Source organism: Lissotriton vulgaris, chromosome 10 (assembly GCF_964263255.1).
Source record: "Lissotriton vulgaris chromosome 10, aLisVul1.2, whole genome shotgun sequence".
NCBI lineage: Eukaryota > Metazoa > Chordata > Amphibia > Caudata > Salamandridae > Lissotriton > Lissotriton vulgaris.
In genome coordinates this window covers 240,777,072-240,794,137 of record NC_141698.1, presented here as the reverse complement: position 1 = coordinate 240,794,137, position 17,066 = coordinate 240,777,072, and positions in this window count along the sequence as shown.

Below are 17,066 nucleotides of genomic sequence, written 5' to 3'. Positions count from 1 at the left end.
CGGGCACTATTTCTCCCACCGTCTGTAGCAGCGCTCTCAGCTCTCCTGTCCCCCCGGTGGTGCCCCCATCCTACCTCCGCATGCTCTTCTGGGGAGGGAGGGGCGTGAGGCGGCGGCGGGATGCTTGTTTCTCCGGTGGTGAAAGAACGCTGGCTTTCTGCGCCGCTCACATAAGGAACTCCTGCAACCTCCTGCCCACAACCTGCCTTGCTGCGAGGTTCGGAGATCCGTTCAGTAGGCAAGTGGTGAGAAAGCGCCCAGACTCACCAGGTGCTGAGCCGGAAACCTCCTGCATAGTCACATCAGGGCCACATGAACCCCCGCCCCACATGCCCAAACCCGCAAATAACACAAGGACACAAATGTTAGGTTTGGGTAAAAATTGCTGCAGGTTTATTACATACAACATATGTAATGACGGTGGGTTAGCTTACGGGCGATCCTAGGGCAGGCCGCATTCTCGCCACCTGCCCGCCTGTTGAGCCAAACAACACAGTGGCGAACCACCCAACTGTTGTACAATTACCATAATTATAATGACACGCCCATTGCGGGGCGTGACTAGGCAAACCCCCGGTTGCGCAGGCCCACAACCGCCCGAAGGACTACTGGGGCGCCGACACGGATTCCTGCACCTCCCATGAGGTTACAGGTTAGGCTCTGAGGTTATGCTCTGGCACCCCTATGTGCCCGCTGACGTCCAGCGTTTGCACCTCTCTTCTTCCGGATCGCCCAGTAACTCCGCCTGCAACGAAAAAGAAACATATTAAAAGCTCCCCCCGGAGCCCCCTCAAGCCGACACTCTGGGTTCGAGGAAGGGCGGGAAAAGAGTGTCCCAACATGGAACTGTGACGTCCGGGGCGGCAAAGAGGCCTCCCCAGCAGGGCAGAGGTCTGATGTACTCCAGACGGCTCCTCCCCACCGCCCCGGACGTGCATCACTACCAGTCTCCACCAACCAGGGGAGACTGCCTCAGGAGAGGAACTACTGCGTCATGCGGGGGCGGGACAGCCCTCCATGACTAGGAGCCCGCCCTCCTGATGGCCACTGCGTGGCCTCGGGCAGGCGCATAGTCACATCAGGGCCACATGAACCCCCGCCCCACATGCCCAAACCCGCAAATAACACAAGGACACAAATGTTAGGTTTGGGTAAAAATTGCTGCAGGTTTATTACATACAACATATGTAATGACGGTGGGTTAGCTTACGGGCGATCCTAGGGCAGGCCGCATTCTCGCCACCTGCCCGCCTGTTGAGCCAAACAACACAGTGGCGAACCACCCAACTGTTGTACAATTACCATAATTATAATGACACGCCCATTGCGGGGCGTGACTAGGCAAACCCCCGGTTGCGCAGGCCCACAACCGCCCGAAGGACTACTGGGGCGCCGACACGGATTCCTGCACCTCCCATGAGGTTACAGGTTAGGCTCTGAGGTTATGCTCTGGCACCCCTATGTGCCCGCTGACGTCCAGCGTTTGCACCTCTCTTCTTCCGGATCGCCCAGTAACTCCGCCACAGCCCGTGAGGTGGTTCCCGCTGCCGCACGGGCCCCCCACCATTATTACTGCTCTTTACCTGCAACCTACACCTAGAATTGCTACCTCCAGCAGAGGAGGAACAAGGCAACGCCCATAGGCGTGGGGTGCTACCATCGGGCACCAATAAACCTGTCCTACAACCCCTCAGGGAAACAAAAGGGATAGGAAGGGGCCCCTACTACAGAGGCCCTAGGTAACATGAGATAGGATGTCCAGCGCAAGCCGCTGGGATGCCAACGTATCCCTTCACACTGAGCGGCAGAAAGAACTGCGCCAAGGTGAATTCACAGTGGCAGCTGAATGCCGCCTTCTACACAATCAGTAGAAAATGTGCTTACTGAGACGCTGTCTTCTGTATTTTAGCAGAAAGTGTGCTTACATGACACTTGAGCTGCAACCTCAGTAAAGGACCGGGGGATTGGAGGGCACAAGACATACTATAGAGCTTGGGGGAGTCCCAGGTAAGCAACATACAGGGTCCACAGGAAATTACAGCCGGCATCCCCTGCCCTCTTGCGCTTTTGGCTGGAAGCGGCTTCCGCCAAGATACCGGTAAGTTAGCTAGACCGTAAGCCGACAAATGCCACCTCCCGGGGACAGCTGCGCCAGCAACGGAGAGCCCCCTAAGCTCCTGACCTGCGCAGGGACATGTCTTGGACAAATACGACCCCTTTTGACACCAATAGGCATAACCACCCGGGAACAATCCCTCTACCACCAAAGTGAAGACTAACCCAGGCAAAAGACCAGGTGACTGGGAGGGCCCCCCACAGAGAATGCCTCCCTAGTATGCAGGCGCTGCCACAAAGTTCAAATCACACTGCAAGAATACGCTTGAACAACTAATCCCCCAAAGGATACAGAAGTCTATTGCAGTGCCCAAATGCATATATTGGTATAACTAGCGACGTGGTCCCGAAAGTGAAAAACAGAAAACCACGTACTCAGGCCTCCCCATTCCAGCCTGCCGGCTGCAAGTCTATCCTACCACAGGGATAGCTTGTCCCAAGGATACCCAGGAAACTAGGACACCCCCCAAAGGGATAGAGAACTGACACGGGGGGGCACTGGATAAGAGACCAGATAGGATATTCTCCAGTCTGCTAGGGGCCCACCCAAAGTATAACGTTTTTGCTTGTGCCTGGTGTGTATAGCGTGCAATAGCCATTGCACCACACACAGGTTGGCAAGTTTGCCAACCCAGCACGGCACAATCCTTGTGCTGCACCCCTTTCGCCTACCAAAATACCAGGTGGTACTATCAACTCCCAGAGTTCTAAGCATTTCTGATTACCCTAGTTCGTAATTCAACACCGAGGAATTCGCTTACAGGACCCGCTCAGAGGTAGCCTGGGAATAGCCACACCCTAAAACCACTGGCATAAGAGAACATGCCTAACAGGGACAAATTTCTTGGAAAAAGGTTTAGTTTGACCGAGATAACATAGGGGGTGGAGTCCGAATGTGGATCCATTCAGAATTCTCTGGTATGACACAGTACTTAGCCTGGTGAGTGTTACAGAGGATACGAAAAGTGTGAGGAGGAAAATTCAGCCCACCCAAATGTGCTGAGTACAGTCTGGGTAGCTGGTTCAATCCCAGGAGGAAGAGTCTGCCCACGGTTTAGTAGCTTAATGTTGCAAGAAATTGGTTGGTTAGCAAGAAACCAAACATATGGGAACAATACACCTGTACTAGCGCCCACTTCGTCGACCGGGCATGCCCGGGCAGTACATATTGCATTGGCTTATTTGCCATGAACACTCACTTGTTTAGCATAACACTTAACTCCGGAGCTGGGGAGTTTCCGCCCGTCCGCATACTGCCAATTACAGGTTGCTTAAGAGAGATATTTTAAAAATTGGAGTGTAGATATGAGTGACAGTTCAATAGCTTAAGGAGACGCTTTCCTGTACGACGAGGGCAAATGCAATTGCTCCGCAAGGGATCGTAATATCAGATCATTATGATTTGTGGCCTAGCGCATACCTGTTTGTAGACTTGTATACTGACACCTTATTCACACACATACATAATATTTATTGTAACTGTCGAAACCTAAAACCCCTAGTATTTCAATTAGCAAGCCTCCCTGTTTAACTGGAGAAATTACGGGGGACCTATACGTCGGTGACAAAGTTGAGACTATGTAAGTGTGGCATATCCAGTCTTTTACGTGTGGCATATGGGTGTCTTATGTCTAACACTTCGCTGCTTGCTAGAAAAGGGGCAGAAAGGAGGTCGGACGTCATGCCTATGTAGTAGTATGATGACCTCTTTATTGGTAAATGGGACCCAGTTATAGCGTAGGTACTTCGAAAATAATAATTAACATAAAACGATACTGGGTTGTCTTTGGAGATTACCTGCGTGTCAGATGCCAGGCAGAACTATAAATTAAAGTAGTCGTGCGTCGCTAAGACGCCATGTTACTTTCCGAAACATGGCCCGGAGTGCCAGCCCCAGGAAGGTGATAGATTGATAAAAAATGCAGCCATGAAGAACTACGGCTATGAGGAGGACAAGTGTCCTTGGTGCCACTGCTCCCGCTGTAGCTACGCTCCTGTTTATGTCTATCTCAGAGAGGGAGCGTCTTCATATAAGAACAGGTGTAGGGTCTTATCCTCCAATTCTTGTCCAGCCTACAGCTATAATAATAACATGTCAGTTCTATCCCATGCTATGCTGATGACATACTCCCCCCCACACCATTGCTGATAACCTGCAATGCTGATCTATTGCTTGATGAGGGAGTACCAGTGCTACATTAGAGTAGAGCTATGAGCTATAGTATTAAGCTATAAAAGAAAACCCGATACATGTACGACATGACGACCAGTGTCACTGCCACTTCCAGAATTTACAAGGGCCAAAACAGTCATTAAACATCTATTACTAGCCCAAATGAGCAGGTCATACTTGGATCTCTTCGGCAGCTCATGCTAAAACCCCGGACGAAAGATCAGATAAAAGATGGGTAGAAAGCGGGCGGGTCATCATGTCCTTATCGTGCCCGCAGCAAGCCTCGGACAAACAGCACCAGTGCTGCCTAGAAGAGACCTAATGCCTATACACTGCATGTATCAAACTAAGTATAACCAACTGATAATGGCCCTGCTTCTGTTAAGCCAAAACATTAGCGCGACCGCCAGACACCCGTGGTGTTGAAACTTCCTGCCCTTCTACACTCCGAGCAAGTCTAGTAATATAGGTATGCTCGGCGGACACACTAGGGTTTGAGCGGGGGAGCCGTGGAGAGAAGGGCACATTGTAGGATAAATGGCCTAAAGGGCATTCCTAAAATATTAACTCACACGACCAGGGGTCTGGTCATTGACCTTCTAACAAATGACTGGGTGTGGACTAAAGAACACCGCAGTACACACCGACCGCCACGACCAGTGGGAAACCTAGGGCATCAAATAGCGTGTGCCAGCACATATAATTAGGGGAAAGCGTGTATCATCCCCTAGGGAAAACAACGTGCGTAGGATTTATTCCCCTGGTAGAGCCAGAGACCCAGGGCAAATTGAAATCTTCTTACCAGCGCCTCCTAAAATGAATACTGGAGACGTATGGGCTTGCGCACTCGCCCTTGTACATGGAGACTTATAGGGAAGGCACAACAGATACGAGGCAAAAATTATAACAACGTCACATGAATAAAGGTAGCCCCGCACGGCTGATCCCCATTCAAGTCGTATAGTGCCCTTCCTTATGAATAGCTTATCAATTTCATAACAGGGGCCCATGTGAACAAACCCAGAATAGTTATTTTGGCCAACCAGAATTACCTGCATAAGTATCTATAAAACGCTTTCAGATTGGGGCTCGGGCCTCATGTTTTGTGCTTTCCTGCTAGGCTGCATGGCTACTCTACCCCCCTCATATACAAGGCTAGCGGCATCTTTAAAATTCTGATTTAGGTAAGAGGCCTAAATAATTGCTGCTAGAACTGGGAACTGAGCTACCTCATAAATGCGGACAATAGTGAGCCTTTCATACACGATGAACCACCTCATTAAAGAACATATCAAAGCAAGCCGCAGATAACAACAACATAATATCCTCCCACCCACAACCAAAGCTTGATACAGCTACGGTGCACAAACACGTGCTTCGCGAAGGAATAAATAATTTAGCCAAAGACAATTAAAGTATGCGGCACAGGTAGGATCTAGTGTTCTCGACGTTATTTCCATCCACCGTACTGATATTGCAAGTAACTCCCTTTCAAGTCCCACGACGATAATGTACTCCGCACGAGACAATACCTACCCTTACTCACTGCAATATGTGACAATGTAATATAAATGCGGGAGACGTGATGCAACAGAAGTCGGATGACAAAATACGCGCGGTACTACAAAGGGGGGAGACTTAACATGACTAAGACCCCAAACTGCTAATACTACCTAGCAGGTGGCCAGATGCAACGAATCGGATACCTGAGGCCCACACAGCCCCACGCCCCCCATTGGCCAGCGAACATCCTTCACAAGGAGTGATTGCAGGAGCTGTTGGGTCAGCGCGGCGCCAGGAGTACGCAAAAGAGGGGGGCGCGAACAAAAGTAGCGTAAATTCTTGTGGCTCGATAAGAGGCTCGAAACAGGTCTCACAGCACCAAGTTGGCCGCGCTAACCGTCTGCCCACATCCTCTTCCCAATCTGAAAGGGTAAATGGCAAAATTAGGTGTAAAGGCCCACACCAGAAGTGCAGCATGGGACGGTAGCAAAATTCACATGCTTAAGAAGCTGACCCTCGTGACTAACACCGCGGGAGGTATACAAACCGGCTGCATCGCAAGCCAGGCGTCCATAAATTTCCCCAGCCTAGTGGACAACTAGTCATTGCCAAATTGCATTGTATGAATGGGCGCGGAGTGCACCAAACCCCCCACTGCAACACACAGACAAGGTCCGGCGGAAAGGCCCGCCCAACACCCCCGGCGCGGGGCAAGGGGGGAGGGGAGGGGGGGGTGGGGAGGGTCGGCAGAATCCCGCCCGGTCCCCGGAAGAAACACTGAATAAGCGATTAACGAATTCGGGGCAAAACACCCTTAATGTCATAACGGCCGTCGAGGCCTGACCTAGGACTAGCATTTGGACTACATCGGTTTTGACGAAAAGCGTGACAAAACGCGATAATTTGCAGTCCCGAATCATCAATAAACAAATTGTACTCCTTTATCGACCTCAGCTGGATGAAAGGCCAGGAGTGGACTAGATGGGAATAGAACCATTGACCCAGAGGTTGATCACAGTTCCCAGTCGTGTACAAATTAGTCCATTGCGCGACCCGACCCGACATGGAATGAACAAGGCATGAGCACGCATCGGGTCATTACAGGCGTCCAGGCATGACCTAAGACTCTCGTCATAACCTCGAAAACTTGGCATACAGCTTGGGAAACGCACTGCATCCATAGTGACCAAGCAACGCACCGCCACCAAGTGACCTAGTCGCACTTGCCGCCCCACTCTGGGGCCCATATTATGCCTTCTCAAACCCTCCTCCGAATCGAGCAGCATTGCGTGCCAGACGCCGAAATTCCCACACAACATCACCTAAAACCACACGTAATCCCAAGCTCCGTGAACACTTAGGAATGAACGATCGCATATCTGTTGGTACATGCTAACTGCTGATGCGGAGAACAGGGCTGATCCATCACATCTCCCCTTATCTACGTCAATGCATCTACAAGAAAAGTTTATTCATGATCGCCAAAAGCCCGCGCACCACACAGCGTGCTGTAACCCTTTGAACATGAAATCACCGTCGGAATTGGAATACCGCATTACCACGTAGTGCTCGAGGGCACCGCGTCTAGGCACGCACGTGGACAACGAGGGGCTAGAGGAGCGACTCTAAGGCAAACTACGATCCCCCTTGCTCAACACATACCGCTGCTCGGATACCCGGCATACAATCAAGCTAGTGATTGTCCAGGATCACACAATTGGAATGTGGACTGGAACCCTATTTCCGGTTCTCAAAAGGGGGCACACAAAAGTGACTGGCCCCGTCCAGTTCCGACCGAGTAGTCCGCAAACTGTTCTATATGAACCATACAAGGCAAGCAGAATGCTACGCTATTGAAACCCTTATAATTTCAAACCAGATGTAAATCGCGGTACCGCACTCATAGTTAGACACCGCCTCTGCAGCCTGCGGTATCGCATCGAGCAATACTGCCGGGTTGTGCGCACTAACATTTCTAACAACAATGCATACACGGACCTCCGCAGCCGGTGCGTGAACCTTCGCTCTATTGATTTAGACTGGTACTGGCCGGACGAGGCCCGAACTCCACTCTTTCCCACACCGAAACAAAAACATTCAAAACTGCCCGACATGCCAAAGCTTACAGCTGTGAGCGCGGGGACCGCACACCACCGCGTGCAGCACCCCTCACCGCCCCCACCTCACACCCCTGGGGCACATCACCCAACGGAGGATGCAAAGCGTGACCCGCGGAGGTCAGAACTGCGATAAGACCACCCCTGACTCACCGCAACAAAAGCCCACCAGGCGACCGCAGGAAAAACCGCACACCGACGCCAAACAACGCCTCCGGACGGGGCGACCCGGAGCAACAGCGCTTGAGCCGCGGGTGAGCAGGGGAAAAGAGTGTCCCAACATGGAACTGTGACGTCCGGGGCGGCAAAGAGGCCTCCCCAGCAGGGCAGAGGTCTGATGTACTCCAGACGGCTCCTCCCCACCGCCCCGGACGTGCATCACTACCAGTCTCCACCAACCAGGGGAGACTGCCTCAGGAGAGGAACTACTGCGTCATGCGGGGGCGGGACAGCCCTCCATGACTAGGAGCCCGCCCTCCTGATGGCCACTGCGTGGCCTCGGGCAGGCGCAAAGGCAGTCGGCATCTTGAGGGTTCCAGCCGAAGAATTTTCGAGCAGGGGCTGTTAGCGGGCGCACCTCCCTTGTTTTCTTCGTGTTCCCCAAACCCTTACGAGCCATGTGGGGCTTCGCCTCTTCATGCTTCTTTGGCAAGAGATTCGGGCTTTCATTCCGTCTCCCTTTGCAAAGCTTCGCCTCGTAGTAAGGCAAAGGTATCGTCCTCCAAAAATTCAGGTGCGCCGCTTCCCCCGCTCCACGAAAAATTAGGAGCTATCTGGGGGGAGCGGTGGCTTATATCCCCCCTTCTGCTCGTCTGCTCCGTGCAGCTGTCCCCCCATTGGGGGGTTCGTACCATGCTGTCCCCCCTATTGGCTGGGGGTTCCTTGGTGCCAACTGGATGTTCCCCTGCGAGGTGTTGAGCCTTCCTGCCGTTTCTGGGCGCCCAGAACCGGTTCTTCCACTGGGGCTCAGCGTGGGTTATGGCGCCGGCCCTTAAACCCCCCCCCCCTTTCGGGGGGGGGTGCGGCGGCCTCTGCAAAACTCCACCGTTTGTGAACAGCGCACCAGCACCAGAGTTCCCCACAACAAATGCCAGCAAACTCTGTACACATTGAGGCCCGCAGCATCAGGAAAGCTGCTAGAGCCTCCTGCAGTGACCCGAGCACCACCTAGCAGTCATCAGCATACACCACATCCACAAGTCTGGTGTACAAGGCAGCCCCAACAGGGCACACTGTAGGGTTATAGGCAAACCGCCCTGGGTGCAGACAGAAGGCATCAGGGCACATGTCCTACAAAAAGAAGTGGGGGACTCCCAAGTTAGGTGGAGTCATAGAAGTGACGTCACGGCCGGAAGTGACGTCACAAAAGGTAGTCCCCTCTTTTTAAAGGGAATCCCGCTTCACTTGGCTCCCAAGTCAAGTGCATAATGTAAATGGAACACTTGGTTGTTATTGCCGTACCCTGAAAGTAGAAGCGTTGTGTACTTCTTGAATACTTCATTGCACTTTTGGGGGGGGGGGGTGCGGAGGGGAGGCGTCCACCCGGTAAAATAAGTGGGGGGACGCAGTCCACCCGCATGGTACCCCGACTCGAGCCCTGGAAGGCATGAAGCAACAATGAGGGGGATATTAGATAGCGTTAAAACAAGAAAGCTCACCACACCTCATTCCAGGCCTCAAGTTCAGCTCAACGGGAAGCCCCCCAGGAGGTTAAAGCACGAGGCTGTCAACACACTCTGTTAGGGTCCCAGAACATCACACAACACAATAGCCGGCAGTGTCCCTGTTAACCTAGAAATGCCGGCAGCAGCCAGAGCAGCCTCCCCTCCCTGCACATGAGAGCTTCCCGGCCGGAGTCTCAGGAATGAGCCGGGACCGGTGAAAAGAACCATGATAGTGCCACCTGGTGGCTACTAATTGCGTCACATCCTGCCAAGGAAGGAGCACACTGTGTGAAGTCCTGCAACAAAAAACAGCAACTACACTCCCAGCACAGACTCGCAAACAGGAGAGTGGTGGTCATGAAATGTCTTCTAGCTCCCATGCTGCAGTCATGGCGGGAACTACCTATGTGCGAAAAGTTACAGCCAGTGCTGGAAGAGGGGAGCAGTAGCACTACTGTGCACACAGCACTGCTGCTACACGCACTGGTAGCAGGACGGACAAGGCAGCCAGGAGCGAGAGAAGAGAAACTGTACACCGTAGCAGGGCATACTTTCATTTCGCCACCAGCGGAACTTGGGAGCCCCTGAACACTGACAAGATGTGTCAGTCACTCTGCAAGGCCCCAAAGCAGCAAGCCCACGAAAGGAAGAAGAAGGCAGTGAGAGACACAGCCAGGACGATGGTGAGTGCACCACATGCCCCAATGGGCTGCCTAGATTTTCAATGGAGAAAGACTGTTGCACGTCGCCAAGGGCCCCCAAGAAGCCCGATGCTTCACCAGTCCAGGCAAGCGCTAACCAAACACAAGCAGCAACACCAAAGACCTCAGCCGCCAGCAAGGGTGGACGACCAGCCAGACTGCAACGTCTCAAGGTAGCGGTCCCCACCAACAGCACAAGAAAGACTGGTGCAGAGCGCGCACCACAAGCTGCTGCCCAACGCCACCGCCAGAGAGGAAATCGCATTACTCGATCCTGCTGGTATACAGACACAAACTCAAGCTACACCATAGGCACACCAAGTGCCAGAAGTGGGCACCCAAGGAGAAGAAAGGGCGCACTTGGCCCGAAGCGCTCAGAAGGTCGAGCCAGTAATCCTGCCAGCACGGGCAGGCGACCGCGAGATAGAGACCTCTCCACAAAGAAGCACTGCTGAATGCAGCACAGAGAACAAATATATCTCTACTGCAACAGCGAAGCCGCGCAGTGGAAAGAAGACAACACAGAAGTGTCCTCCCTTGCACTGCCTCCAGATGGAGTCGGCAGTGACCCACGTCAGGCAAGAGAGGAGTCACACACTCCATGTGGCAGGCCACCACAGCAACATGCGCTCCAACAACAAGCGACACTAGACCGGGCGTCACGTTGCCCAGCAAGCAAGGAGTGCACCGGAGCGAAGGCAGTAGCCGGCGCCAAGACAGTGCCGCCTCGAGGTCCAAGCGCAACGCCCTTGAAAAAAGAAGAGAGTGACAGCCCTGTCACCCTGAAAATCCGATGAACAAAGGTGAGCTGAATAGACCAACAAAGGGAGAAGAATGAGGGCTCACAGCAAACCAAGAGCATACCCTGACAGACCAGACAGCCACCAAGGCGGACCGACGTCCCTGTATACAGCCTCACGGATGAACCGAACATAAGCCTCAGCAAGCGCAAACCGCGCCTCATCCCAACGCTTCCCCAGGCAATTGTCCATCCCGAGCATCGGCAGTCTAAGTCATGTGGCATCCCTGCTCCTGTCGGCAGATGCCACAGGTGAAGATCAGCACTGAGTGTCCACCCTCACACCTCCTGAAAATGGAGTCGGCAGTGGCCCCACGACAGGCAAGAGAGGATTTGTACGCTCTACGTGTCAAGCCGCCACCGAAGATCAACCTCAGCCAGGCGGAGACACCGGGCTGCTAGGTCCCTCCTGACACCCGACTCTCCCAGCAAGTCACCACCACCTGTCATCCCGACTCACCACAAGGCTGGCAACCGCCATCACGCTAGCCCTCAGCAGATGCATCAAGCACCACTACCAGAGTACCGATGGACTGGAGTCCTACACCGTTGCCACACCAGCCAACTAAAGAAATCAGAAGCTACCTGTGAACCTGGCCTACACCGGAACCGCGGCAGCGAGAGCAAGTCTAGGATAAGACTCATCCATCTGTGGGGGTTGTGCGTGCGACTAAGCAACGGCTCCTCAGCGGTCCTGCAGCTGCCCCCAGTCGGCACACAAGTGGCCCCAGCACAGCCCTCCTGCAGTCCTGCAGCAACCCCAACAATGGGCCTCCCCAGGCGGGAGAGGGAGAAGAGACATTGCCCCACAGACAGGTTATCGGTTACAGCCAAGCGGTCAACAGAGACATTTGATCAGGCAACACTTTTGTGAACTCTCACCTAGGACTCCATTATGTCCATGACGCAACCCACTATAAGGAACTGTTAGAACTCACCACGGACCATCAAAAACGTCAGCAAGGTGGGAGCCATGCAAGACCGCAAGACATGTCATCATCAGTGAACTGACGGTATGCAGCGGATGTTTCCATGCCAGCGGTCGTGTCCTGATCCCTCAGGTTAAACTACGGGTGCACCCTGAGAAGGTCCTGCTGCAAGCAAAGTCAACAGCTTATGTCTGACGTCGTACTGTCACCTGACTCAGAAGACTGATGGACCCTGTGGTATTTAGTTAACTGTTTGCTTTATCTCCACAGGTTGGACTAACGTTTTGTTTGTTCTTCAAAAAAGTTGGGGAGGAATGCAGGACACAATCTAGTGTTCAGCAGGAAGTTGTATCCTCAACCACTCCCTCGAGGGCTGGATACACGTACACCCCCACCGATCCATCACGGGTGTCACGAGTGACGCGGCCCCGCCAATAAAAGGGACTGGGTGCACGTGCTTGTGGTCAGTGTTAGTACAGTACTATCGAGTCCGTGTGGGTCTAGGGCCCAATACACTACAGGTGTCTTTCCTTGTTGACGAGGGGATGGGGTCTCCCACATTTCTCCTCACCTCACTTTCGGAGCATGGGATCTGATTTGGTCTCCGCCTGCTGCTCTGGGTGTGCGTTGCTGCTTCAGCCTGTCACTTGACACGCACTCCTCTGCGGGGGCTGGGCGTCAGTACACAGTGCCTGATGGTGCCGCTGTGTTCCCCCGCTCAGATACTGCAAGCTAAAGTAACGCTGTTGGACCAATTTGGCTCGGTCGGAACCAAGGCCCAACTGATTTTGGATACCCACGTAGTCTCTCTCACCCAATGCTATACAGAGTTTGGGGCTGGCCTTGTCCGGATGTGACGTCTGAGCTCGATTAATGCAGGGTCCCACTGTGCCTTCACCGGCCATTCCACTGCACCTCCACTCTAAGCTTCTGCGGACGTTCTCTGCAGACGCTGCCTTTTGCGTGCTCAACGAGAACACCCAACAGTGTCCCGCCACCTTGAGGTTCACAATTCTAGTCCTGAAAGTTCAAAAGAGGATAACCTAAGTAAGCTAAAAATATTAAATCAACCCCTGAAGAAACTAATATGGAATGAAAAATATCAAGTGAAACAGGAAATGTGGTCAAAATTATTTCATGCAAGTAAACAAACAAATGCAGGAGAATTTTTGAAAATTATAAACACATTAGTAAGACCAAACAAATTGGTAGTTTCTTCAACTTTAGCTGAACAAGAATGGGTTACATATCTAGGAAAACACCTAAATCATAATAACTCAACATCAAACATCATGAAAACACAACTAATTAATATTCCTAGTGATGAGATGCTAGATCAGTTTGAAATACAAAAAGATCAAATAGCAAAACTAATAAAGAAGCAGAAAAATGGGGCACCGGGTCCCAACGGGATACCGTTTGCCCTTTATAAAGAAAACCCTGTCTTATGGTCGTTCTATCTGGTAAAAGTATTTAAAGAAGTCATAAAGACAGGTAATATTCCTGAGTCCTGGCGAGGATCCTTAATCTCCCCAATATATAAGAAAGGAAATTCTGCGCTTGCAGAAAACTATAGACTTGTCACCCTCCAAGATACAGATGCCAAGCTATTTGCTGGAGTACTATTAATTAAATTAAATGAATGGGTAACAGAAAATAAGATCTTGCCATTTAACCAAACTGGTTTTATTAAGGGGCTTGGAACAATGACAAACATTATGGCGTTATCACTAATAATTGAAAAGTCACTCAGAGTTAAACAGCCTTTGTATCTGTATTTTGTAGATTTTAAATCTGCTTTTGGCTGTGTTCAAAGAAACGTATTGTGGAAAAAACTCCTGGAAAAAGATATTCCAATTGAATTGCTAAGATTGATTAAACTGTTATACAGTCAAACCTGGGTAAGAGTAAGAATGGGGGACGGACAATCATTAACAAAAGAGATTCCAGCACTAGAAGGGCTAAAACAGGGATGTGTGTTGGCCCCACTCCTTTTTAATCTATTCCTGGGAGATTTATCAGGAAATCTGGACGAACTAAATGCACATCCTCCGAAACTAGGGGGTAAACTGATATCTAACCTAATGTATGCAGATGATGCCATTCTTTTAAGTCATACTAAAATTGGCCTTCAGCGTTTAATTAATCAAACAATCTCGTATGCTACTGAAAATGGAATGGAAATAAATGAAACCAAAACAAAAATCATGGTGGTCACTAAGAACATAAAGCTGAGACAAAAAAATAAATGGTATATTGAAAACACCCAACTGGAACAAGTAGAAGTGTACAAGTATTTGGGTGTTCTATTTGATCAGAAGGGAAATTACCAACTGCAAAAACTGGACATACTAAGAAAAGCTAATTCGCTAACTGCAGCATTTAAGATAGCACAGAAATCGCTTGGAAACCTAACCTATCGGTCACTTTTGAAAATTATAGGGGCTACATTGCTCCCAACCATAACATACGGTAGCGAGGCGCTTACGGAGACGGATGCGGAAACAATAAACAAGGTACTTTCCAAAACATATAAATCTCTCTTCTATCTTCCAAATAATGCTTCTCCAGCTCAAATTAGATTGGAATTTGGTCTAAATAACAAATGTTTCGCAAGAAAAGGCCAATTTATCAAAGCGTGGTATAGGATAAAAAACGACCAGGACAATCATATATCTCAACTTCTCTGGCAAGAATTAAATAAGAATACGAATTCTCTTGCATGGAAGTATCTAAATGAGGCAATAGAAGAATTTGGACTTATGCTAATTTGGAATACTATGATAAGTAACGGCTCGTTTAAAAAAATAGTAAATCGAACAACAAATCATCTATCACTTGTAAGTGACAAAGATACACTGGCAAAAAGAAAGCACTCATGGTCCGTAATAAATGGATACCAAAAAAATAAGATTCAAGAATACTTGGAGATACCCTGGTCTGAAAAATGTAAACAATGTCTTATAAGAGCAAGATTTTGAGTACTACCGGGCCTTAGTCACGTCCTTCCGTGGAAAAAAACGAGCAGTAGCACATTGTGTAGACTTTGTAAAAGCAGTGAAGAAAATATTGTGCACCTCTTATGCATCTGTCCTGAACTCCGTAATGAAAGATGCGCACTGCTTAAATTGCAATTTAACATACGTGGGATAAGGACGTGCAGGCAAGCATTGATAAACTGTCTTCATTCAAATGATATAATCATGAACGCTACCTTTGTGAGGTTCGTAAAAATAGTAATTACAAAACTGGGTGATTAAATTACTAAAAATCCCTTTAATGAGATTTTATCGAACTTTTTAAGGATATAATTGATTTTATTGTACTGTCATTAGATGATTTAGTATTGTAAATATTGTAAGATTTTAAATAATCAAACAATAAAGAATTTTACTTACTTAGTCCTGAAAGTTGTGTAGCATTTCACTGGAACAGATAATTTTAAGTTTTGCGTCACAGGCCGTCGGTGCTTCACGTTATTGCAGCCCTCTTCCGTGTGAGCCCCTTAGCGCCCTCCTCCCAACCCTTCTTTCTACCTCCGAAAAATCAAGTCAAACTCATGTACAGCAGACACACACCAGACTATCAACAACAGAGTTCATAGTAGAGCCCAACCAATCTAATGTTTCTGCAGTTATCGATCAATGATTATGTACATGTACCAAAATGTTCTGGTTATGAGCCATTACATTAAGAAAACAAAGGAGGGCCGTATATTTATGGGCCTTATTTATAGGCCTTATTTACAAGAAAGTGACGTAGCGCGACACCGTAACCATTTGGCTGCGCAGTTCTGCGTCACTTTCAAAGCAAACTGATGCGTCATATTTACAACAATATGACACATCCGTGAGCTCTCCCCTGTGGTGACGTACAATTGGCTGCCCTGTGCCAACACAGACACCCTTGCGTCATGGGGCAAAGGTGTCTGCGTTTAGGGGTGTCCTTTACTGCACAAAACCAATCACGAGAGGTGTCTTCCTCTTTCTATGCATGCTGCAGAATGGAGCATGCATAAAAAGAGGGAAAAACAAGGAGAAATAAAAGTATTTCTCCTTGTTGCGCATTCCCAGGATTACAAAACGTTTTAAATCTGGGAATGTGGCAGAATCCATAGGTGTCGTGTGGGAACACCCACTGCAACACCCATTGCACGCCCCTTTCATGCAAAGTGCTGCATGAAAAAGGACCGTATTTACAAGGCCACAAAAAACCATGCAGGGTGGCTTTCCATGACTTGTAAATACAGAACACCACAGTGTGCCACCGGTGCATCACAAAAAGTGATGCACTGGCGGCGCAAGGTGATTGTAAATATGCCCCATGCCTTTAAGGGGGCCACTTGTTTTGTTGTATGTATGCACTCAGTAATCAATGGATAAACTAAATGGGCGTGCAAAGTAATTGATTTTTGGACATGTTGAAATGTGAGCCAGTAACATCAAAGCAATAAAATACAGTGCATGTCTATAACATACCTTTTTGCATATACACCATTTCTTATGTTGTTTATTCTTGACACCCTTCACTTTATTTGCAGGCATTGAAAACATGAGAGATGAATTTTAAAACTTTCTGTGAATGCAACGGACCTTGCACCTGTGAAACATTACATCTGTACCACAGGCAGATTTACAAAGAAATTACGCAATATGGCGCAGCAGGTAATGTCGAGGTAAATTTGCCCCGTGGAGCAGATGCAACTTTTTAGTGGGCTAGATATAACCTAAGTGGCACAGCTGTATTGCTTGCAAGGGAGAGAGCACGAAAGTACCATATCTCCTAAGATATGGCACTGTCCTGCTTTCTCCCCAACACTGGCACACAGTCAGGCTGCCTAGTGCCCCACACATACCTATGCACCATAGCATAAAGGTGTTTGCATCATGTGTAGCATTGATTTTGTACTATAAGAGTAACCTTTCAATACAAACTAGTATGCCTAGACAAACTTTAAAACTTTTCTCACATTGGGTGTGTGCTGTTCAGTGCAGCACTAACCAAGGTTTGAAATATTTGGAGTAATATTAGCATTTCCCCAATTTAACACCAATGCCAAATAAGT